This window comes from Myotis daubentonii, chromosome 3 (assembly GCF_963259705.1).
Source record: "Myotis daubentonii chromosome 3, mMyoDau2.1, whole genome shotgun sequence".
Taxonomy (NCBI): domain Eukaryota; kingdom Metazoa; phylum Chordata; class Mammalia; order Chiroptera; family Vespertilionidae; genus Myotis; species Myotis daubentonii.
The window spans coordinates 961921-985000 of record NC_081842.1 but is presented as its reverse complement, the minus strand read 5'-3'; the positions used below and the strand labels follow the sequence as shown (position 1 = coordinate 985000).

The window sequence follows — 23080 nt, the reverse complement described above, 5'->3', positions numbered from 1 at the left end:
GGCCGGCAGACCAGCGGGCGGTGAGCTCTGGGCGACACCAGCGTGGCAACGAGCGGGAGAGAAGTCAGCCCCTGTCATGTTTCTAGTTTATTTACAGTTTTTCTTTTTAATGACAGGCAGGTAGTAAAGTGAAGCCTGGCTCCATTTCCATGCCCTCCTGGGGCAGGGCGACGACCCCGCTGTCTGCTTCGCCCTGTGCCTCGTCACACGTTGTAACTTCCTAATCGCAGGTGCAGTTCATTCCTGTTGCCTTGTAATTGCTTATAATCGCGTAGGTATTCCAGCCTGTGCAGTGACTCAGACGTCAGATCACGGAATTCTCCTTCACGTAGTAGCTTTCACCGCTTCGTCCTGAGTGAGCTGGCCCTACCGTGGGCACTGCCCGAGCCGGTCATTACTGGGACCCCAGAGACCCCGAAACCTGCTGGCCAACAGGGCCGTGAGGGTTTCCAGCACTGGCAGCCGTGGCTGGGCTGCGTGGACACGTGCCTGGCTGGCGCTCCTGGAGACCCCGACCCGCTGCCCCCTCTCTCCCTAGCGGGACTCCGTGCGGGGCCGTCTCCTCTCTCCCTAGCGGGACTCCGTGCGGGGCCGTCTCCTCTCTCCCTAGTGGGACTCCGTGCGGGGCCCTCTCCTCCCCGTTAGATGCCCTCCGGGTCCTGGGGCTCCGAGCCTTCGAGGGGCAGGGAGTGTGGGAATTGTGCCGAGAAAGGCAGATGGTTGGAATAGCTGAAGACAGGGAGCTAGGTGTGACCCGCCATCCAGGCGCCTGTAGTCCAGGCCGGGGGCCTCCCCGACTGTGATGAAGACTCCGGTGAGTGGACGGCGGTGCCGTGTGACTGGCGTGAAGTGTAGCTGTGAGGCCTGAGGGAGGGAAGCGCCCGCGTCACAGCCGTGCGAGCCCTCCGAGGCGCGTCGGCTCAACTGGGTGACTTGCCAGGTTGAGCCACCGGCGGGCGGTTTCGCCAGGCCCACCGGGAGCGGGTGCGGGCTGTGTGGGGGAGGCACGGTCCGCGTTGGGGGCGGGAGACGGACGCGGGGGCACAGACGGGCGGCCGGCGGGAAGGCGGGTCCTCCTCCCTGTGGCCCTGTCTGCGGTGGTTGGCGTTCACTCAGAGACCGTCAGGAGCAGGACTGGTTGCCTGGCAACAGGCCCCAGCCCAGGAGGGTGGGGAAGGGTCAGTGATGAGCAGTTATGTACAAACACGTGTGAAGATGCAGGGCGACCTGGGAATCCCCCTCGAGCGGCAGGAAGCTGGGTCTGCTGGCCCCTCGCGGCCGCTGAGTGTGAGGTTAGACCCCCTCGCAGCCGCTGAGTGTGGGTTTAGACCCCCTCGCGGCCGCTGAGTGTGGGTTTAGACCCCCTCGCGGCCGCTGAGTGTGGGTTTAGACCCCCTCGCGGCCGCTGAGTGTGAGGTTAGATCCCTCGCGGCCGCTGAGTGTGGGTTTAGATCCCCTCGCGGCCGCTGAGTGTGAGGTTAGACCCCCTCGCAGCCGCTGAGTGTGGGTTTAGACCCCCTCGCGGCCGCTGAGTGTGGGTTTAGGCCCCCTCGCGGCCGCTGAGTGTGGGTTTAGGCCCCCTCGCGGCCGCTGAGTGTGGGTTTAGGCCCCCTCGCGGCCGCTGAGTGTGGGTTTAGGCCCCCTCGCGGCCGCTGAGTGTGGGTTTAGGCCCCCTCGCGGCCGCTGAGTGTGGGTTTAGATCCCCTCGCGGCCGCTGAGTGTGGGTTTAGGCCCCCTCGCGGCCGCTGAGTGTGGGTTTAGATCCCCTCGCGGCCGCTGAGTGTGGGTTTAGGCCCCCTCGCGGCCGCTGAGTGTGGGTTTAGGCCCCCTCGCGGCCGCTGAGTGTGGGTTTAGATCCCTCGCGGCCGCTGAGTGTGAGGTTAGATCCCTCGCGGCCGCTGAGTGTGGGTTTAGATCCCCTCGCGGCCGCTGAGTGTGGGTTTAGACCCCCTCGCGGCCGCTGAGTGTGGGTTTAGGCCCCCTCGCGGCCGCTGAGTGTGGGTTTAGACCCCCTCGCGGCCGCTGAGTGTGGGTTTAGACCCCCTCGCGGCCGCTGAGTGTGGGTTTAGGCCCCCTCGCGGCCGCTGAGTGTGGGTTTAGGCCCCCTGGCGGCCGCTGAGTGTGGGTTTAGACCCCCTCGCGGCTGCTGAGTGTGGGTTCAGGCCCCTTTTGGCTGTTGGTGAATTTGTCGCCCTTGTGGTCTGCACCCCGGGCTGCAGTGAAGGGGAACGGCCCTGGCCCGGAACGGCTCGGCGCATCGGCCGTTTGCGGGAGCATCTGACGCCCGCCGTCCGCTTGGCCGCCCACCTGGACGCGTGTCCCCTCTCCTTTGGAAGCGAACGGAGGAAAAGACGACTTTGGGCGTTTACGATTGTTGGCATCTGAGCCGATCGGCCCCATTAGTGAAGCTGTCATTTTCCAAGAACATGGATGGACACACAAGACGAGGGACAGGCTCCGTCCCGCAGCCCGATCGCCCGTCCGTCAGAGAGAATGCGCATCCTCCTCGCTCCTCCCCAGCCGGCCCCCCGCGCTGGGGGGTTTCTCCTTCCGTTCCAGCGAAGACAAGCCGGGTTTGCGTCACCCCGGCCGTCACCCCGGCCGCGCTTCCGGATGACCGACGGCTTCTCCCTCAGGATCATCAGCGCTGCAGACCCGGAGTCCCCACGCAGGAGAGCGGGCGGCGCTGTTCTAACCGGAGGCCCCGCGCACCTGCCCCCGCGAGGCTGGCTGAGGGGCTTCTAGGCCCTTTCATGTGTGTTTTGTTTCATCGACAAGTAACCGCCTGCCGGCCTCGCTGAAGAGGGTCTGTGCTCAGAGCCCCACGGCTGCGTTCGTCTGGAGGAGGAACCGGCGTGTCGGCGGCGCCTGCGGCCCTTTAGGCTGGTTCTGACGTTCCTCCCACCCCCGTCCCTCGGGCGTTTCTCTGGCCCTCGCTGCTGGCAGCTCCGCTCTGGCTCCCGGAGGCGCTGACCGTCCCCAGCCCGGGCCTCGTCGGGTTTTGCCGAGGACGAGGTCGGGAACCCGGGCCCTTTTCTGCAGGTCTTACCGCCCGCCTCCCGCGCTCCGGCTCGGCCACGGCTGCCGTCGGGCTGGACGGGGCAGGATAGGGCTGGACGAGGCCAGCGGGGGGTGGGGAGGGTTTCGGGGGGCCTGGGGGGGGCCTGCGCGACTGTAGGAAAACCTCACCAGCCACGGCCCATGGGGTCTTGGATGCGTGGGGGGTTCTGGTCTGGGCGGGTGACGAACTGCCCTGCAGTTCACGAGTCACTTTCCTTTCCCCGCCTTCTCTGCACGTGGGCGGGGGGAGGACAGAAGCGCCCAACGTAGCGCCCACCCAACCTGTCCCCCCAGGGAGCCCGAGCGGTTAGCACAGGGTCACCCGGCCCCCGTGGGAGGTCACCCGGCCCCTATGGGGGTCACCCGGCCCCTATGGGAGGTCACACAGCCCCTATGGGGGTCACCCGGCCCCTATGGGAGGTCACCCGGCCCCGTGGGAGGTCACACAGCCCCTATGGGGGTCACCCGGCCCCTATGGGAGGTCACACAGCCCCTATGGGGGTCACCCGGCCCCTATGGGAGGTCACACAGCCCCTATGGAGGTCACACAGCCCCTATGGGAGGTCACCCGGCCCCGTGGGAGGTCACACAGCCCCTATGGGGGTCACCCGGCCCCTATGGGAGGTCACACAGCCCCTATGGGGGTCACCCGGCCCCTATGGGAGGTCACACAGCCCCTATGGAGGTCACACAGCCCCTATGGGAGGTCACCCGGCCCCGTGGGAGGTCACACAGCCCCTATGGGGGTCACCCGGCCCCTATGGGAGGTCACACAGCCCCTATGGGGGTCACCCGGCCCCTATGGGAGGTCACCCGGCCCCGTGGGAGGTCACACAGCCCCTATGGGGGTCACCCGGCCCCTATGGGAGGTCACACAGCCCCTATGGGGGTCACCCGGCCCCTATGGGAGGTCACCCGGCCCCGTGGGAGGTCACACAGCCCCTATGGGGGTCACCCGGCCCCTATGGGAGGTCACACAGCCCCTATGGGGGTCACCCGGCCCCTATGGGAGGTCACACAGCCCCTATGGAGGTCACACAGCCCCTATGGGAGGTCACCCGGCCCCGTGGGAGGTCACACAGCCCCTATGGGGGTCACCCGGCCCCTATGGGAGGTCACACAGCCCCTATGGGGGTCACCCGGCCCCTATGGGAGGTCACACAGCCCCTATGGAGGTCACACAGCCCCTATGGGAGGTCACCCGGCCCCGTGGGAGGTCACACAGCCCCTATGGGGGTCACCCGGCCCCTATGGGAGGTCACACAGCCCCTATGGGGGTCACCCGGCCCCTATGGGAGGTCACACAGCCCCTATGGAGGTCACACAGCCCCTATGGGAGGTCACCCGGCCCCGTGGGAGGTCACACAGCCCCTATGGGGGTCACCCGGCCCCTATGGGAGGTCACACAGCCCCTATGGGAGGTCACCCGGCCCCTATGGGGGTCACACAGCCCCTATGGGAGGTCACCCGGCCCCTATGGGAGGTCACACAGCCCCTATGGGAGGTCACCCGGCCCCTATGGGAGGTCACCCGGCCCCTATGGGAGGTCACACGGCCCCTATGGGGGTCACCCGGCCCCTATGGGAGGTCACACAGCCCCTATGGGAGGTCACCCGGCCCCTATGGGAGGTCACCCGGCCCCTATGGGAGGTCACACAGCCCCTATGGGAGGTCACCCGGCCCCTATGGGAGGTCACACGGCCCCTATGGGGGTCACCCGGCCCCGTGGGAGGTCACCCCGTGGGGCAGTTGGGAGCTGGCCCCTATGGGGAGGTCACACAGCCCCTTTGTATTCGGCAGGTCATTAGAGGCTGAACACAAAGGGCTGAGATAAACGAGCCATCGTTCACATAAAATAATAGAACTTTTTAACAAAAAATTAATGTTTTTCTTGAACACTCACTTCCCAGACACTGAATAACTGCACAAATTAATAAGCGTGACGCAGATAAACCTATTTTTCTTGTTCTCCGAAAGCGAAATATTTCCTGTTGCGCACCCCAAACAAGTCAGTGCAGGACGAATGAGGAGGTCGGCTGCTAAGATATTCGCTGCTGGTGTTAGTGGAAATGGTGCGCCTGCGCGTAAGGCGCGTAAGGGAGAGGAGTGCAACACGATGACGGTCATCAGTCATTCGCGCACGTGGTAGTTGGTTATTAATAATTATGTGTAACAGGATGTTGTAAAAATTAAGTTACAAAATTTTTATTAAAATGTTTCTTACAAACCGTTACATTGGCTGGGCAAAAATATTCGTTGTGGGCACCTGGGGGCTGCGGGCCACGAGTTTGACACGCTTGCTCTACAGTGTCCTGGACGTAGCCAGTGCCGGGAGCCAGTGGATGGTACAAACCCAGCAGGTGCCTGGGGGCCTGGAGCCGAGCTGCTCTCCTGGGGCTCCGGCTTCTCACTGGGCAGCCCCCGCCCTCACCCTTGTGACCAGGGGCCAGCACCCCCAGGGACCAGGGTCCAGCGCCCTCAGGGACCAGCACCCCCGGAACCAGCGCCCTCAGGGACCCCCATGGAAGAGGGAGAACTCTGACACGCGTGGGGTGGGCACCAGGGGCAGGTCTCCAGGCAGCACCGCGATGCCGATCCCGTGGCAGGAGCAGCTTCTGATGGGAGCCCTGGGCGGGAGAGCATTTCCATGGCAGACTCCAGTGGCGCACAGCCCTGAGGTAGGCGCTGTGATGGTCCCCACTGGGTGAGGGGATCCTCTGCTAGGTGTGCGTGTCTCGTCATTCCAGGGACGGTGACGGGAAAAACACATCTTCGCCTCCAGGACACGCGTGCCTGGCGTGTGGCTGGTGGTGCCAGGCCCGGCTGCTCTGTGGAGCACAGTGGTGTCTGGACTAGGGGGGCGCGGAAACCTCCTCTGTGGGGTGCGGCTACAGCGTCTGCACAGATTCAAGCCTTGCACTGAGGAGAGGGCACAGGCCTCTCATGGCCACGTGCAAGTCCCAGCTGGAGGGCAGAGCCCCCCAGCACAATTATAGCCCACGGCTGTGGTTGTGAGCTTGAACCTGTGGTCCGAACACGTGGCCCCGCGTGCCTGTGTGATAGAGTTCGGGTGCATGTAGTGGAGTGAGGTTGAAACTCACGAGAATGCTGTGAACAACGTGATCACGCCCCTGCTTTGCCTCGTGGCATCTGCTGTAAAATAAAGACACGGCTTGGGGGTGGTTGCTGTCTCTCTCCACCAGGGAGCAGCGTCCCACGGAGACCCAGCGTTCATTCTCTTGTCTGTCTTTTCTCAATCCTTCCCCCGTGCTGGCGCGGCACGCTCCTCCCTCGGGGAGAGATTGCTTCTTAACTGTAGCCGTCCTGCTGAGGACAACCGTAGGCGGCACCGTGTCGCCCTTCGTGCTGTGTCTGACAGGACCCGACCCGGCTGAGCCTGGTGTCGCTGCTGTAGAAGTGGCGCCGGTGAGGCCCTGGGTCGCGCCTGTGCCTCCTCGTTACCCTGTGAACGCCCCGATCTGGGCTCTCCGCTTCCCCCTCCAAGTGCCTTGCTTCTCTCCTCTGCTGTGGGCGCGCGGAGCCTGGTTCGAGGGTTTTATGAAGGGTGAGCGGTTTCTCTCGGATAAAGCGAGGCTTCGTGAAGGCTGCTGTCACTCAGAACCTTCCTTTGATCCCCAGGTTGGTGGCCGTGTTCCAGATGTCCGCGTCGCTGGAGGTGTGACCTGCATCGCACCTGGTGAGTGGTTTACCCGCATGCGTGCCGGGGGCGCCGGGCTCTGCCGTACGTGTGCCTGGCCGCACAGTCACTGATCCTGTCGCCCTGGACCTGACCTGGTGTTCGCTGCTTCCCATCCCTCATTCTCTGCACGGCCTCCCTCACGGGTGTGTTCCAAACAGCGAGCTTCTACGGGACCCAAACCGCCCAGGTCGTCTGCTTGAGGGGAATGGTGGGGAGAGGCTGTGACGGAAGCCAGGTTCTCAGGGAGCATTTTAGTCTGACTCTGAAAAGATAGGGATTGTTTTACAGGACTATGATCCCATGTGAAAATGAACAATAGTTGATTTCTTACCGTCACTAGTATGTTCTGATCTCCGTGACCGTCTCAGAAATCACTTTCCACGATGAGTTAAGAGCACTCAGGGTTACCAGAGGGTTTAACCGGGGCCCACACCCTGTACTCGTGGGTTCCCCTCCCGCGGCTCTGCCGGGAGGCGGGCGCCCCCCCCCCCCATTCTCTCTGCACAGCGTTGGGTCCTGTGGGTCCCCACACGGAGATTGTGCTGCCAACGTCCTTGTGCTGTTGAACATGTTTCATTGTCCCCAAAAGTTCCTGTTAGTTCAAGGCTGGATCAGGCTCAGGTTCAGTTTGTTGGTGAAAAATACTTCATATGCCCGGCCGGTGTGGCTCAGTGGTTGGGCGTTGACTAGGAAGGTGAGGAGGTTGCAGCCGTGGTCTCTGATGGACCGGGAGGGTGAGGGGGTCCCAGCCGTGGTCTCTGATGGACCGGGAAGGTGTGGGGGGTCCCAGCCGTGGTCTCTGATGGATCGGGAGGGTGAGGGGGGTCGCAGCTGTGTCTCTGCCGTCTGTGCTTGCTCGTGTCTCCCATCCTCCCAGCGCTCCGGGCCCAGGGCCCCGGCTTCCGGCCGCAGCCTCCGTGTGCAGGGACGATGGGGCCGCGGAGGAAAAGCAGCGGTTGTGTCGCACCCTCTCACCCCAGCAGGGCCACCGACATAAGTTCTTTATGGTTAGATGTTGGCTGTCAGACTCCAGCTCACGTGGCTGTTGGAGCATCGCTCACCGAGCCCGACCAGTTCTGAGCTGTGTGGTCCTTGCAGAAGTTTGCGTCTGTCTTTTTTTTTTTAATGTTTTTATGGATTTTAGAGAGAGGAAGGGAGAGAGATACAAACATCAACGATGAGAGAGAAACTTCAGTCGGCTGCCTCCTGCACGCCCCCTTCCGGGGATCGCCCGCAACCTGGGCCTGTGCCCTGACCTGCGACCTCTGGGTCCCTCCCGCCCTGGAGCCCAGCCGCCAGCAGGAGGCAGAAGGAATAACACGGAGCCGCCTGGGATTTCGGCGGCGATTCCGTCTGGCTTCGCACTTAGGGCCTCGCAGTCGGTTTGTGAGACTGGCTTGGCCACCACGCACCGGCTCCCTGGGCGACGGCGGCATTTCAGGACCCACGACCCTCTTCTCAGACCCGCGCTGTGCGGCCCCGTCTGCGGGCGGCCCCTTGGCCCTGGAGGCGGGCCCTTCCTGGGAGCCCCCTTGGGTGCGGCGCCTCTGCCGGTGGTTTCGTGTCGGAGTCACTGGGGCGGGAGTCACGGGGCGGCTGCGTCTCAGGAGAATTACCTGCAGAACCGGACAGACGCGTCGGGCGCTGCTCGGAGAGACGCGTTCCTGGGAGGGGGTTGATGTCTCCGGGGGAAAGGGGAGCGGGGGGAGGGCTGCGCACACCCCTGCCTCCCCCTCGGCCTGTGGGGCTGGGGCCCGAACCTCCCCATCCGGTCTCCGCTTCACCCCGCGGCCTGCGGTCCTGCCCGCAGCGTGGCTCTGGCTGCAGGAGGCAGCGGGAGGGTGTGGGCCTCGCTGCCCCGCGCTGCCACCTGCGGGTTCTCCCAGGGACGCCCGCGTTTCCTCTCATCTCGGAAAGGGGACCCCGGAGCCCCATAAACGTCTCCTGTACTCATCACAACCACAGACGGCGGTTTATTGCATCCCCATTAATGATAGACAACAAAGTTTATTACGGCAACTAATAATAATAATAATAACAACAATAAACCGCGCTTTAAGGGGCCTGGCACGTGGCCGGCACCGTCCGAGCCCTCGGTGTGTGCGCGTCACCTTCCTCCCGTCCCCAGGGAACCTGTGAGGCTGGTGGTGTCAGCGGCCTGCCCGAGGTCAGCGGGGGAGGGGGGCGGGGAGATGCTGAGGACTCGATCCCTCCGGCTGCAGGTCCGTGGTTCTCTCTCTCTTTCTTTAAGAATATTTGTATTTTTCTGACTTCAGAGGAGACGTGACTGTGAGGTGCCGGCCTCCCGTTTCCCAGGACCCTGTGGGCTCCCGCCTGGCCTTCTCGCTTCATCTGCGGCTCCTCAGAGTCCCAGCCTCACAGGCTGCCTCTGGCTTTGGGCACAAGGCTGCTCTGTCCAACACACACAGGCTCCCTTTAGAAAACAGGCTGGTCTCTGAGCCTCTCAATTCCAGATTTTAAAAAAAAAGTTTTTTATTGATTTCAGAGAGGAAGGGAGAGGGAGAGAAAGAAACATCAGTGGTGAGAGAGAGTCATGGACCGGCTGCCTCCTGCACCCCCCACAGTGGGGATCGAGCCCACAACCTGGGTATGTGCCCTTGACCAGAATCGAACCGTGACCTCCTGGCTCCTAGGTCGACACTCAACCACTGAGCCACACCACCCGGGCTCAACTCCCGATTTTGAAGTGAGAGTCTGCATGGCTGGATCGAGTCCCGTGTGGACGCCGCCTGCCCGTTGGCTGGGGTGGAGAGGCCTGTGTCTGGGAGGCGGGTGATCGCGTGGCGGCCGCATCCCAGTCCGGGAACAGTTCGCCGCTGTTGGCGTTGGCTCCGGGTTGGGTAGGAAAGTAGGCGGTTCCTCTCGGGCCTGGCTCCTCTTGGGCCCAGTCCGAATTCCAGGTCCGGCCGAGGTGTGGGGAGGGGGTGCCTGAGGCCGCAGTCTGCTCGCCTGGTGAAGCGCTGACTGCCTGCGAGACCAGCGAAGCAGAGGGCGGTGGAGACTGACGGCCCCAATCAGCGTGCCTGGTGCCGCCGGGCCTGGAGTTACGTGAGCGCCTCTGGACATGCCTTCCCTGTGCACTCGATGGCTTTTGGGTTCTTACCTGTGACCTAAACACCAGTTCCATCTCCGCCCTGGCCGGGCGGCTCAGTTGGGCGGTGTCCTGTGCATGGGAGTTGCTAGTCCTCTTCTGGGTCAGGACACGGGCCCAGGTTGTGGGCTCGACCCTCGGGGGGAGGGGAGGGGAGGGGGGCCTGCAAGAGGCAGCTGATGGATGTTGTGCGCTCACATCAACGTTTCTCTCCCTCTCCCTCTCCCTTCCTCTCCCTCTAAAAACCAATTTAAAAAATCTTAGGAGAAACAAACAGCCTTAGGCAGTCTGGCTCAGTGGATAGAGCATCGCCTCGTGGACTGAAGGGGTACGTTGGTTACCGTGAACCTGCGTGGGTCCCCACGGCCCCTCTGGTGCGCCCTCGGCGAGTCCTGACGGTGTCTAAGGACGTGCTCGTTACTGCAGCCGCGCGCAGGACGGGTCCTTGTCCTAGTCCCTCTCCCGCCCTCAGGGTGCAGCTTTCCCGTTGGCCCCTGTCACTTGGTCACATGCATGAGGCTCCTGCATGTGTTTCGTGGTTGACAGCCCACTTCCTGCTGGTGCTGCGTCGTATTCCACTGTCGGGAGGCACCACGGCCTGCTCACCCAGCGCCCGCGGAAGGGCAGCTCCGTGCTCCCAGGGTTGGGCAGCGACGAGTTGCTGCTGCAGACATCCGTGCGGATGTGACAGACACACGTGACCTACGTGTGTGGGCATACAGCTGTAGTTAATGAAGTTTTCGTTTAATTACGATACAAACGTGCTCAGTTATGTAATGTTTGAAAGATGTAAAGAAGAAAACACGTACACATTCAGTTCAAGTCCAGTTTTGAATTTAATGTAATAAAACGTGACATTGGAGCGGCCCTGGCCAGCGCAGGGCGTGTGGAGCTGATGTATTTGAGCGGCTGGTGGTGAGGTCGGGGGCGATGCCGGCCACATGCTGGCTCTGTCTCCGCTCAGATTGCTTCTTACGTGGCTTCGTGTGATCATCAGCCTCCAGCAGACTCCGCCGGCTCCGCGGGGCCCTGACCTTCATCCCCGAAAGCCAGGCAGCCCTGGCGGGGGCTCGCTGCTCACCCCGGACACAGAGGTTGATTGGGAGGCGACCAGTTGATGTTTCTCTCCCTCTCTCTCTCTCTCTCTCTGTCCATTGCTCGCTCTAAAAACCAATGAGCACGGAGGGACCTGGAGAGCATCATCGTGCTGAGTGAGATAAGCCAGTCGGAGGAAGACAAGTATCACATGACCTCACTCACAGGCGGGACCTGACGAACCAAATAAACTGACGAACAAAAGTGGACCCACAGACATAGGAGCTGAACCGACTGTTGAACCTCAGAGGGAAGGCGGGGGTGGGTGGGTGGGAAGCGATCAACCAAGGAACTTGTGTGCACGTATGCATCACCCATGGACACGTGCAGTGGGGTGGTGCGGGCCGGGGGTGGGCTGGGGGGTGGGCAGGCTGGAAGGGGTTAATGGGGGGGAAGGACCTATGTCATACTTTCAACAATAAGGACTAGAAAAAAGGTAATAAAAATAAAAACCACAGCGTATCCTTGGGTGAGGCTAAGAACCCAGACAGGCGTTAATCTGCTGGTGGAGGGGACCCCGTCATTCGCGGAACCGGGCCCGACGCCCAGGACTTGATGCCGATGGGCCCGCTGTGGGCTCGGGGCGCCTCTGGGAGGAGGGGCTCGGGGAGAACCTGACGGGCAGCCCCGCGAGGACCAAGGTCGGCGGGCGCCCGCTCGCCACGGCTCACGGTCACCACGGCAAACAGCGGACTCGCCTCACACGGCCTTTCCTCGGTTTCTGTGAGGGGCCCTGCGCGCCTGGCGGCTTTTTAAATGTAAAGACCCGTTGTCTCTGTGGAAGAAAGCCGGTTTGGGCCAGAGGACAAATGAAGGCTCATCCAGGCCCGCGGCCGCCTCGCCAGCCGGTCCGCGAGGTCCGCGAGGCCCGCGAGGCTGGCGACGCCGACCCAGTGGGTGTCTAAATGTGTAAAAGGCTGTAACTCAGCCAGCAAACTGCAGGCCGAGCAGGTCAGTCTCCTGGCTGGAACCCACTTCCATACCCACCTGGAGGCCTGACCCAGAGCCAAGCAGAGGCCTCGCAGGGGTCTGGGCAGGTGGCCGCCCAGCCGGGCGCCATGGACGCCGACCTACACCGGCCGCTCCAGCCGCGGACCCACTGGTGTCTGCCCTCGGAGGGCAGGGCTTCCTTCCCGTAGGCCCCGTGGGACGGACAGGGCCCTGCGAGGGGTCTGGGAGGGCGGGTCTGGGAGGGCGGGGTCTGGGCCAGGGCGGGTCTGGGAGGGCGGGTCTGGGAGGGCGGGGCCTGGGCCAGGGCGGGGTCTGGGAGGGCGGGTCTGGGAGGGCGGGTCTGGGATGGCGGGTCTGGGCCAGGGCGGGGTCTGGGATGGCGGGTCTGGGCCAGGGCGGGGTCTTGGAGGGCGGGGCCTGGGCCAGGGCGGCTCTGGGAGGGCGGGTCTGGGAGGGCGGTCCTGGGCCAGGGCGGGGTCTGGGATGGCGGGTCTGGGCCAGGGCGGGGTCTGGGATGGCGGGGCCTGGGCCAGGGCGGGGTCTTGGAGGGCGGGGCCTGGGCCAGGGCGGCTCTGGGAGGGCGGGTCTGGGAGGGCGGTCCTGGGCCAGGGCGGGGTCTGGGAGGGCGGGTCTGGGCCAGGGCGGGGTCTGGGAGGGCGGGGCCTGGGCCAGGGCGGGTCTGGGAGGGCGGTCCTGGGCCAGGGCGGGGTCTGGGATGGCGGGTCTGGGCCAGGGCGGGGTCTGGGAGGGCGGGGCCTGGGCCAGGGCGGGTCTGGGAGGGCGGGGCTGGCCTCTGGGTGGGGACCTCAGTCTCCTGCGAAGGGCATGGCCGGTGGGCGCCGGGGAGGCCCTCTGATGGGCGGCCCAGGTCAGGGGCCCTTCTTTCCTGGGAATCGGACGGTTCTGGAAGAAGGATGCTAGTTCCTTTTCTACCAGGGTTCCTAAGCTTTGGTTTTGATCTGCAAGTTCGCTCGTACTTTGACGTTCGGAAAGGACCATGGGAAGCATCCGGGCTGGGCGCTGGGAGCCAGCAGCAGGCGGAGGAAGGGTGGTTTTTATTTTATATTTCATTGATTTTTTACAGAGAGGAAGGGAGATGTATAGAGTTAGAAACATCGATCAGAGAGAAACACCGATCAGCTGCCTCCTGCACATCTCCTACTGGGGATGTGCCCGCAACCCAGGTACATGCCCTTGACCGGAATCGAACCTGGGGCCCTTTGGTCCGCAGGCCGACGCTCTATCCAGTGAGCCACACCGGTCAGGGCGACAATGTATTCTTTTATGTCTTTACTGAACTGCAGAGCGGCCTGACAGTCAGCGGTCGGAGAAGTTGAAATTGGGGGTCTCGTGGCCGAGCTTGGCTTTTGTGACCTGGTCACGTCCTTTCTCGGCTGTTCTCTTCCTCCCGCCCTGCGGGAGGGGCGGGGAGCCTGTCCTCACGCGCCATGTCCCCTGTGGTTGCAGGTGGTGCGCGGGGAGCTTCCTGCTGTTCGTCCGGACACTCCGGGCGTGGCCTCCCACGGGGGGCGGGTGGTGGGGAGGCTGCCTAGCCGCCGGCCCCCCCCCCCCATCTCTGACTCAGGAATTCCCACGGCTCCGCGGAACCTCCGTGCGCAGTGCTCGGGGTCTGGCTGGTGTTCTGATTGTTCCTCCGCGGCTCGGGCCACTGCGCAGGTGTGCGCGTTGGTTCTGTGGTCAGTGTCACGCCTGCAGGGTCTGTGTGTCCATGGAGTTAGTGTGGGAGTGTGCTCTCTGCCAGGGACCTGCGTAGCCGCTCGCATGAACGACTTCTTCCACTTCTCACCACCGCCTGGCAGGGCTCTGTTATTTTCCTCCTTTGACATAAAGGGAAACTGAGGCTGGGGCAGGTCTGAGCGAGGGGTGCACTGTGCGTGGTGGCGTCAGGACTCAAATCGAGTTCTGGTTCCCAGCCCCCGTCCTGAGCCAATGGCGTCGCGGTAAGTTGTGTTGAGTTAGGTGTGTGACTGCACCACGAACCTCGCAGATGTGTGTAACTTAGGATTTGGACCGACATCTTGATGATCTAGAAAGACTAGGGGACCAAGTACTTTTCTTTGTATCAGGACTAGTGATGGAATTTATTATCTTCCAATAGACTTTTTTTTTAAATAAAAAAATTTTAAAATATTTTTATTGATTTTAGAGAGGAAGGGAGATGGAGAGACAGAGAGAAACATCAGTGTGAGAGAGAATCATGGATCGGCTGCCTCCTGCACACCCTTTACTGGGAATCGAGCCCACAACCCGGGCCTGTGCCCTGAACAGGAATCGAACTGTGACCTCCTGGCTCATAGGTCAAAGCTCAACCACTGAGCCACGCCAGCCACGCTAGACTTTTTCTCTTAAATCACTCAGTGAGCTGTAATTCCCGTGGCATAGGATTCACCTCCTTAAAGTGCACACGTCAACAGTGTTTAGAATATTGGAGCTTTGCAGCCATCCCCACAATCCAGTTCATCACAGAAGAAAGTCTGCATCCGTTACGGGTCCCTCCTCACGTCCCCCCAACTCTCCCACCTCGTCCTCACCCTCGGGCAGCCATTAGCCCGTTTGTCTCTGGCTTTGCCTGTCTGGACCATTCATGTGAGTGGAGTCAGGCAGTGCTGGGCCTGGGTGGCGGCTTCCTTTCTCTGACCGCAGTGTGTTCAAGCTGTGGTTTGTGTCCGCACCTCATCCCTTCCTCGCCGGACGCTCTTGGTGGCGCGGGGATAGCGTCCTGTAGCCACCCGCCCATCAGCTGAGGGGCGTTGGGTTCTTTCTGCTCTTTTGCTCTTACAGACCCTGTTGCTATCCAGCGGTTCTCAGCCTGTGGGTCGCGACCCCTTTGGCGGTTGAACGACCCTTTCACAGGGGTCGCCTAAGACCATCCTGCATATCAGATATTTACATGACGATTCATAACAGTAGCAACATGACAGTTATGAAGTAGCCACGGAAATAATTTTATGGTTGGGTCACCACATGAGGAGCTGTATTTAAAGGGCCAGAAGGTTGAGAACCGCTGTGCTCTGACACACGTGCAGCGCTCCTGTGCACAGCGTTGTCATTTTCCTAGGAAGGACCTTGCCGGGGCCCGCGGTCGCTCTGGGTTTACTGTCTGAGGAACTGGAACTGCGGTGGCCGCCCCGTTCCCCATCCTACCAGTGGGCTCTGATTTCTTCACTTGATCTTAGCCAAAAGGCCGAGAAGCGATGGGCTCCGATTTCTTGACGCCCTTGCCTGTACTTGCTGCTTCCTCTGGTTGACTGCAGTCATTGTTGTGGGTGCGAAGACGTATCTTACTGTTTTTCCCTTCAAATGTGTGTTTTTCTAAGTGCCGTGCGGGGAGGACCCGCCGGGGTGGCTGCGTGCCGCGGGGCCGGGTGCCTGAGCGGGCCCCCTGCTCCTGCATTTTGGTGGGAGGAGGGGTTGCTGGCGTTGGGCACGTTGGGGGGTACGGGAAAGCCAGGGAGGCATTGTCAGGTGTGCGGTCACTAGGGAGGTGGGAGCCGCCGATCGGAGAGCTTGGGTGGGGCGCGTGGCCACAGTCGTATCTCATCCGTGGCCCGGGCTGGTCCACCTGCTCATTCTCACTTGTCTGCAGTTGAATGAATTAAATTTCAGAATAGCCTGGCCAGTTTGGCTCAATGGATAGAGCGTCGGCCTGCAGACCAAAGGGTCCCAGGTTCGATTCCGGTCAAAGGCACAAGCCCGGGTTCCGGGCTTGATGCCCAGTGTGGGGTGTGCAGGAGGCAGCCAATCCATGATTCTCTCATCATTGATGCTTCTCTCTCTCTCTCTCTCCCCCTCTTCCTCTCTCTGAAATCAATAAACACACACACACACATTAAAAAAGTTTCAGATTCGGCTGTTGGGAGCTGGGGACGCTCACTTTGGGGAGAACCTGAGGTCCCTGGAAGTCGGATCTGAGCGAACGGGTCGCTGCCTGACCTGGCGTGAAGCTGGGCTGGAGGAACGGACGGACCCGGAGCTGGGACGGGAAACCTGGGTCCGAGAGAGTCCAGGGCACGCGAGGGGTAGGACGTACCTGGGGAGGGAGACGGATGGACGTTCTCCGTGTCCGATGAGAAGGCACTGGCCGCACCGTGCGGGCCGTCGGTCAGGGCTCGGCCTTTGACCGCCCGTCTCACGGGCGCAGGTTCACCGGGGCTCCCCTGACGGCTCGGAGCCCGTGTTTCTGGCGAGCGTGGCGCTGCGCCCGGTCCTGCTGGGAGGGCCACCGACGGGCCGAGAACACGCAGGGCGGCGTCCAGCAGGGCGGGGCCTTTGCTCCTCTCCTCTTCCCTGTTCCTTCCTCCGACGACCCGTGGGAGCCGCGGGTGGATGACTCAGCCTCGTTGGCTGACCCTCCGCTGCGGGGGGGTGGGGGGTTCGGGACTAATCGGCTCCCGGCCCCGTCCTGTCTGCAGCCGGAGCCGAGCAGGACCGGCCGAGAGAAGGCGCAGCCCGAGCCCCGGACGCCAGCGCTTTCTTCTGCAGCGCCGACCGTCCATCTGTTTCCCATCAGCGACCGTGGGATGGAAACGGCGCCCCCCGCCCCCCAGCGCCAGGGGGACGCTGTCGCAGGGCCGTCTGGTCACTGGGCAGGAGCCTTGGGCTGAGGGAGCCTCGGGCAGCGTCCCGCTCGGAGGGGCCCCAACCGCGGGACCAGGGCCGGGAGCTGTCCGCCGGAGCCAGGTGACCCGGGCGCTGGGCTGGAATCGCCAGAGTTTTGTGTTCCCAAGAGGAACGGGAAGTTATGGTTTTATGTGAGGAATTATTTTAGATGTTGGATCAAAAAGGAAAGAGACTTTAAGAAAACAGTCCCACAATCCAAACAAAATATGTTGGCAGGCCACACCGCCCCTCGGGCCACCGGAGGCGTTCGCGGTGTGTGCTGACCACAGCGTGTCTCGTCCGTGCTGGTCTAAAGGGCAATTTCAGATGTTTACAGATGGAAAAGCCCATCCAAACGCTCAGGGACCCCTTACCCAGCTCCAGGGATTAGCAATCCATGACGGATCGGCTTTCATCTGCAGTCAACACACACGCACACACACATGCACACGAATGCACACACATGCACACATACACACACACAGCCCATGGATTATTTTGCACATCTCAGACCTTATATGTCAGTTTGTGTCCCCAAAAGATAAGAACATGAGACTCCGTGAGCACTACAGCCCCTTAATATTATCAACTATCCTGTTAGTTTTCAGTTACCCTCATGCCTGGTAACTTTAACAACAGTCTTTTGAACCACCACCCCGCTGAGCCCTGCTGTCCGGGCTGTCTTGTCCCTCTCAGAGGGCGGAGGGGGGCGGCGAGGGGAGGGGGCTGGGCCAGCCTGAGGTGCAGGGTGGCGTCCCCCCTCCCTCCTTCCTGCTCACCTGTCCCCTGCCTTCCTGCCCCGGGGCCCCGCGAGGCCTTGGGCCGACCTTCAGGTCCGGCCCCTCGAGTGGGAGTCATTTCCGGGCAGGTGCCCTGGTTCTCCTCACCCTTTGCACACAGATCTGACCTCTGGCTCCCGTCCCTGCAGATTTCCGAGGCGGCGAAGCTTCAGGAACGGCTCCAGGCTCGTCCTCCTGGACACACAGGGCTGGGAGGGAGGCTGTGGACGGCCCGGCCGCAGTGTCACCACGAGGTGCCGGTGAGCGTCTGCTGACGGGAGCATCTCCCGGCCCGGGGGCTGGCGAGGGAGGCAGGAAGGGGGGCTGCTGTAGGCCGCCCCTTCCCATCGACCCCGGACTCAGGGTCCAAGGGCGACCTGTTTCCCGCCCTCTGTGCACTGAGGGCCTGGTCCTGCATCCGACGGCCATGCAGGGCCCAGGGGCCCGGTTCTGGCCTGTCTTCTCTGACCCGCCAAGAGCTGCTCCTGAACAAGGGCCACTCCAGCTTCTGGCTGACGTGCAGCTCGTCCTTGATGTCCGTCATGCACCCCCAGGGAGCAGTGGTCACGGCTGCAGTCAGACAGGTGGGGGCGGCCGGGCCGCAGGGCAGCGACACCGGGGTCGGCCTCCAGCCCCCCTGGACAGTGACTCCATGGTGTCGGGGACTCTGACTCGATTCGGGGAAGTGTATCAGGCACCTGTCGTGTTCCAGGCGCTGTGACGAGTGCTGGCGACGAAGGGACGTGGAGACACAGGCACTGGAAGGTGTCGGAGCCCAGTGGGCGGAGCGGCTGGTGCCCAAGGAGGAGGATGGTCGCAGGCAGGAGACGGGTGCACAGCCCGGAGCAGGGAGGCTGGAGCGGGATCCATGGGAGAGAGCGTCCCCTCCGGTCCCTCCTGTGACCGGAGATGGCATCCCAGATCCTGAAACTGCTCGCTGCCTGGTTTTCATTTTTTAATGTTTGGAAAAAAATCAGAGAAGGAGAGTAAATTCCCACATACAGAACGACCTGGCATTTAGACGGCTGTGCCCGAGGGTGCAGCTCAAGGGCGGAGGCTGGTGGCTCTGTCGGATTGCGTGCTGTCGCTTTGCCATGGTCACGGCCGAGCGGAGGGGTCGCGGCAGAGACTGTCTTGCCCGCCACTGGTCTCCGGCGGCCGCCTCGGTGGCGTCAACGACAGGAACTCGTTTTCTGCCAGTTCTGGAGGCTGGTCCTCCGAGGCCTCTCTCCTCAGCCGGTCGCCGTCCATCCACCCGTCCATCCACCCATCCACCCACTCATCCACCCACCCACCTGCCCTCTCCTGCGCCCTCACAGGCCTCCCGCCACCCCTGCCTGGTCCTAATCTCTTCTCATAAGGACACGAGTCATTGGATAGGGTCACATGTACGCGTTCACTTTTCCTTAGTTACTTTGAAGACCCTTCCTCCCAGGGCTGAAGAGCGCTCCCACCTGGGGATGGTGGGACACGTGCAGCCCCCGCCCCACACAGCCCGACGCAGTTCCTGCCTGACTGGGTAGCAATGCCTGCCCACTCTGCACGTGCCCTTACTCAGCAGTTACGGTGCTGTCTGCCTGGCCTCTGTCCTCTCAGTGCACACCCTCTTGTGCCTGCCACCATTCTATTCTCATCACATCTGTCCATCCACTCATGCACCCATCCGTCCACCCATCCGTCCACCCATCCGTCCATCCATCTGTCCATCCATCCATCCATCCATCCACCCATCCACCCATCCGTCCATCCATCTGTCCATCCATCCATCCATCCACCCATCCACCCATCTACCCATCTGTCCATCCATCCATCCATCCACCTATCTGTCCACCCATCTGTCCATCCATCTATCCATCTGTCCATCTATCCATCCATCTGTCTGTCCATCCACCCGTCTCTCCGTCCATCTGTCCGTCTGTCTGTCCGTCCTTCCATCCTTCCGTGCCTCCGTCCACCCGTCCACCTGTCCATCCGTCCACCCACCCACCCACCCTTCCATCCATCCACCCGTTCATCCATTCATCTGTCCATCCATCCATCCATCCATCCATTATCCATCCATCCATCTATCCACCCACCCTTCCATCCATCCACACACCCTGATCAATCCGTCTATCCACCCATCTATCCATCCATCCACCATCCACCATCCATCCATCCATCTATCCATCCACCTGTCCGTCCGTCCATCCATCAGTCCGTCTGTCCGTCTGTCCTCCCGTCCATCCATCCCTCCGCCCCTCCGTGCATCTGTCCATCCGCCCATCCACCCACCCACCCACCCATCCATCCACCCATCCTATAGTCCATGGTTTTTGGGCTCGAGGGCATCAGCTGCTCTAGGGCTTGTTTGCAGAGCAGACAGGACTCTCCCCAAGGATTCCTGTAGGTGGCGCTGTGTTGACTCCGCTGTGGCGGGTGCTCCAGTGTTTCCTGGGCCCCTTTCACCCTCCTCCCCAGCACACCCTGCGCTGTTGTCATGGAGCTGCTGGCTCTGCCTGTCTCCTGTGGGGCTTCTTGCTGGGGATGGAGCAGACGCTTCAGGTAACGCCCAGGAAGAGGCCTGCCCGGCGGCTCTGCTGTGAGCGTGTGGCCGAGAGCCACTTCCTTCGTGGCCCCGCGAGGAGCCCCACCCGCCGGCTTCCTCCAGGGAGTGCGGTGGGTCCTGGTGTGGGGGCCGCACAGGCATCTCCTGCACCTCGCGAATTTCGGTCCTTGATTTGGTTCTTTTTAAAAATATATTTATATTAATTTCAGAGAGGAAGGGAGACGGGAGAGAGAAGCATCAATAATGAGAGAGAATCACTGATTGGCTGCCTCCTGCACGCCCCACACTGGAGACCGAGTCTGCAACCCGGGCCTGTGCCCTGACCGGGAATCCAACTGTGACCTCCTGGTTCCTAGGTCGACGCTCAACCACTGAGCCACCCGGCCGGGCTGACTCGGCTCTGAATTCAGTTCTCCATTCTCATAGAGGAGGGAGCACCTAAAGCCTTCACCTGGGCCACTCAATATTTGGAAAAAGGAAAACAGGATAAAAGGAAGAATAAGGAGGTAAAGTTTTAAAAGAGAGAAAAGGAGAGGCGGGCGGAGTGGAGGCCCGGGCCCCTCACCCCAGCAAAGCAGCAGCGTCCGCCCCCAGACCAGGGCCAGGCCCCGGGACCCCAGCCCTGTTCGCGCCTCGCCGCCAGGGACCCGGGGGAACGAAGACCGGGTGGGCGTGTGCTGGCCCGGAGGACGGGGTGAGGCTGGACGCAGCGGTCGGCACGGGGGGCGCTCTCCTCCGCTTCCCTGCGTTGGTCGGTTTTCTCAGTCTGGCTGCACCTCGCACCTCGCACCTCCCACCTCACAGGCAGACAGCCTCAGGTTTGGGGTATAGACTCGTGGAGGCCAGTGTGGACCAGCTCAGCCCCCATGTCCAGGGGCTCTGGGCCCGTCATTGCCCGGCCTGGACAGGTGCCCGTCTTGGTGGCGGGGACGGTGGGGGAGGAAGGATGGGGTGCACTGGCAGAGCCAGTGAGTGACGATGGGGAGAGGAGCAGTCCCCCCCACCCCCCCCCCCCCCCGTCCTGGGCTGAAGGGACCTCAGAGAACTCCATGTCCCCGGCCCGTGGGCTGGCACCTGCCCAGGAAGTAACCCCCTCCTCCCCGTGCAGACAAGAGAGTGGACTTATGAGCCCTGGCCGGGTTGCTCAGTGGTCAGAGCATCGTCCTGATAGGCCACGGTTGCGGGTTCGATCCCCGGTCAAGGCACACACAAGAATCAACCAGGGAGTGCATAAATAAGTGGAACAACAACCAATGTTTCTCTCTCCGTCCCCTCTCTCTAAAAAGAAGTCAATAAATACAATTAAAAAAAGAAGAAGGAGAGAAGAGAGGGGACTCAGGGCCGTGGGAGGGGTGCCCGGGCAGTGGGTCCATGGGAGGTGAAGGCAGGCGGTGCTGGGCGGTGCTGGGATCTGGGGTGTTGGGGGGCCCCCACCCCATCTTCCCACTTCCTTTCTGTCGCCTCTGGGTTGTAAGCGTTGTTGGGTCCACACTGCGGCCAGAGAGGAAGTGGGAAGGGGTGGGGACGCTGAGCCCAACTGCTTATTTCATTTTTTAAAATACGCTTTTATTGATTTCAGAGAGGAAGGGAAGGGAGAGAGAGGGAGAGAGAAACATCAACGATGAGAGAGAGTCATGATCAGCTGCCTCCTGCACGCCCCCCACTGGGGATGGAGCCCGTAACCCAGGCCTGTGCCCTGAGCGGGAATCGAACCCGTGATCTCCTGGTTCATAGGTCGACACTCAACCACTGAGCCATGCCAGCCGGTGCTGCTTTCATTTTTAAATGAAGTTAGGGGTCTCCTGGTGTGCTGGGCCATGTGCATGGACATGTCTGTATCTGTATGTGGGTGTATACATACGTGAATACACCGTCCGTCCATCCCGCCGGGAGTGGGCTTTTTGTCTGCCAGCGCCCTCACTCGCCTCACAGAACTCACTGGACACCAGGTTGTGTGGCGATGAAAAGCTCCTGGGCTGATGGAGTTTTGAGCGCCGCCTGCGGGGGCCTCGGCAGGGCCAGGCCCAGTGGCTTGGCAGGGACTCGCGGCCCTTCTACGGCCCCCCGGCCGGACGCCCCCACCCCTGACCCGTCAGTCATCTCTCTGGCAATGTTCCCGGAAGCAGAGCCCCCGCACCCACGGCCGTGGGGCCGCAGCAGGCTCCCCGGTGCGAGGAGGAGGCCCGCGTGACCGGTCGTGCGCGGAGCTCGGGGGGGACGGCCTGGGTGGCGTGGTCACCGCCCATCAGGCAGCGCCAGGCCGGCGGGATGGTGTTTATTTCTCTGGCACGGCCAGCAGCTCGGTGCCGGCGCAGACCAGGCAGCGTGTGGGTGTCACCAGGTTGGTGCCTTTGCCAAACAGACGTGGCCACGCGGCGAGGGCGCGGGCGTTAGGAAGGGAATTGGTGGCGGACAGGAGGACCGCAGGCCGCGGGCGTGCATTCACAGCCGTGGGGTTTCCTGGTGCCCCGCCGACTGCAGTTCGCAGGACTCTGCCCGCCTGTTTGTGAGTTTGTGAGGCCACGTAAGCGTCTCTCCGTTCGGTTGCCAGCGGGTCCCCGTTTAAGTGGTGAAACGGGCTCGTCTCGGGTCCGAGCTACCGAGGGCCTGGACTTGGAGACGTTGCCGCTGCCGCCGCGGTGAGCCCCGTTATCCTCCGGAGGGAAGGACGGTGGTGTCGGGGTTCGGCCAGGTCCCGTCGCCCTCATGGGTGGGCGGGCGGGCGGATCCGCGTTTAGACTCCCAGCAGTTTCAGATATAAGAGTGGGTCCTGGCGATCAGTCAGTTCCAACCGCGGAATGTGCGCACGAGAAAGCTTCCGAGTTTCCATGGCGACGCTCAGGCTTAGCGGGCTGTGTTTGGAGCCGCAGTGGTGCCGGGAGCGGCTTTTTATTGGGATTCGGGTAATTTGTGTGCGTGGAAACTGCTGGCCCAGCGTGGCTGCGGCTCCGCCAATGCCGGGGACACGGGTGACGGCTGGTGTGGTCCCCGCCCACCTGGTTCCCGGGGACCCTCAGCTCAGCTGGCGCGATGCCTTTTGGTGACGCTGCCTCGGCTCCTGGTCAGGTTGGATCTGAGAGCCCTGACCAGATCCGGAAGCTTCTGCCGAAGGAAGGCGTTTGCCGCTGAGGTCACAACTGAAAGGAATGTTAGGCTGCGGCCGGCGTGGCTCAGTGGTTAAGCCGCGACCTAGGAACCAGGAGGTCACGGTTCGA

The 23080-nt window shown here is 62.2% G+C and overlaps 1 protein-coding gene across 7 annotated transcripts in view; it reads left to right on the top strand.

Annotated features, from left to right (window-relative positions):
- The window catches only part of TIAM1 (TIAM Rac1 associated GEF 1), a 167911-nt gene that overhangs the window by 33316 nt on the left and 111515 nt on the right, over nucleotides 1-23080 (top strand). For 6 of the 7 annotated variants that reach the window (XM_059686299.1, XM_059686294.1, XM_059686293.1 and 3 more), the window contains exon 2: nucleotides 6700-6757. The exons of the other annotated variant lie outside the window; for it this stretch is intronic. The gene's annotated coding sequence lies outside the window, so the exon portion shown is untranslated. The remainder of the gene's footprint in view (nucleotides 1-6699; nucleotides 6758-23080) is intronic. 7 annotated transcript variants of the gene reach the window in all.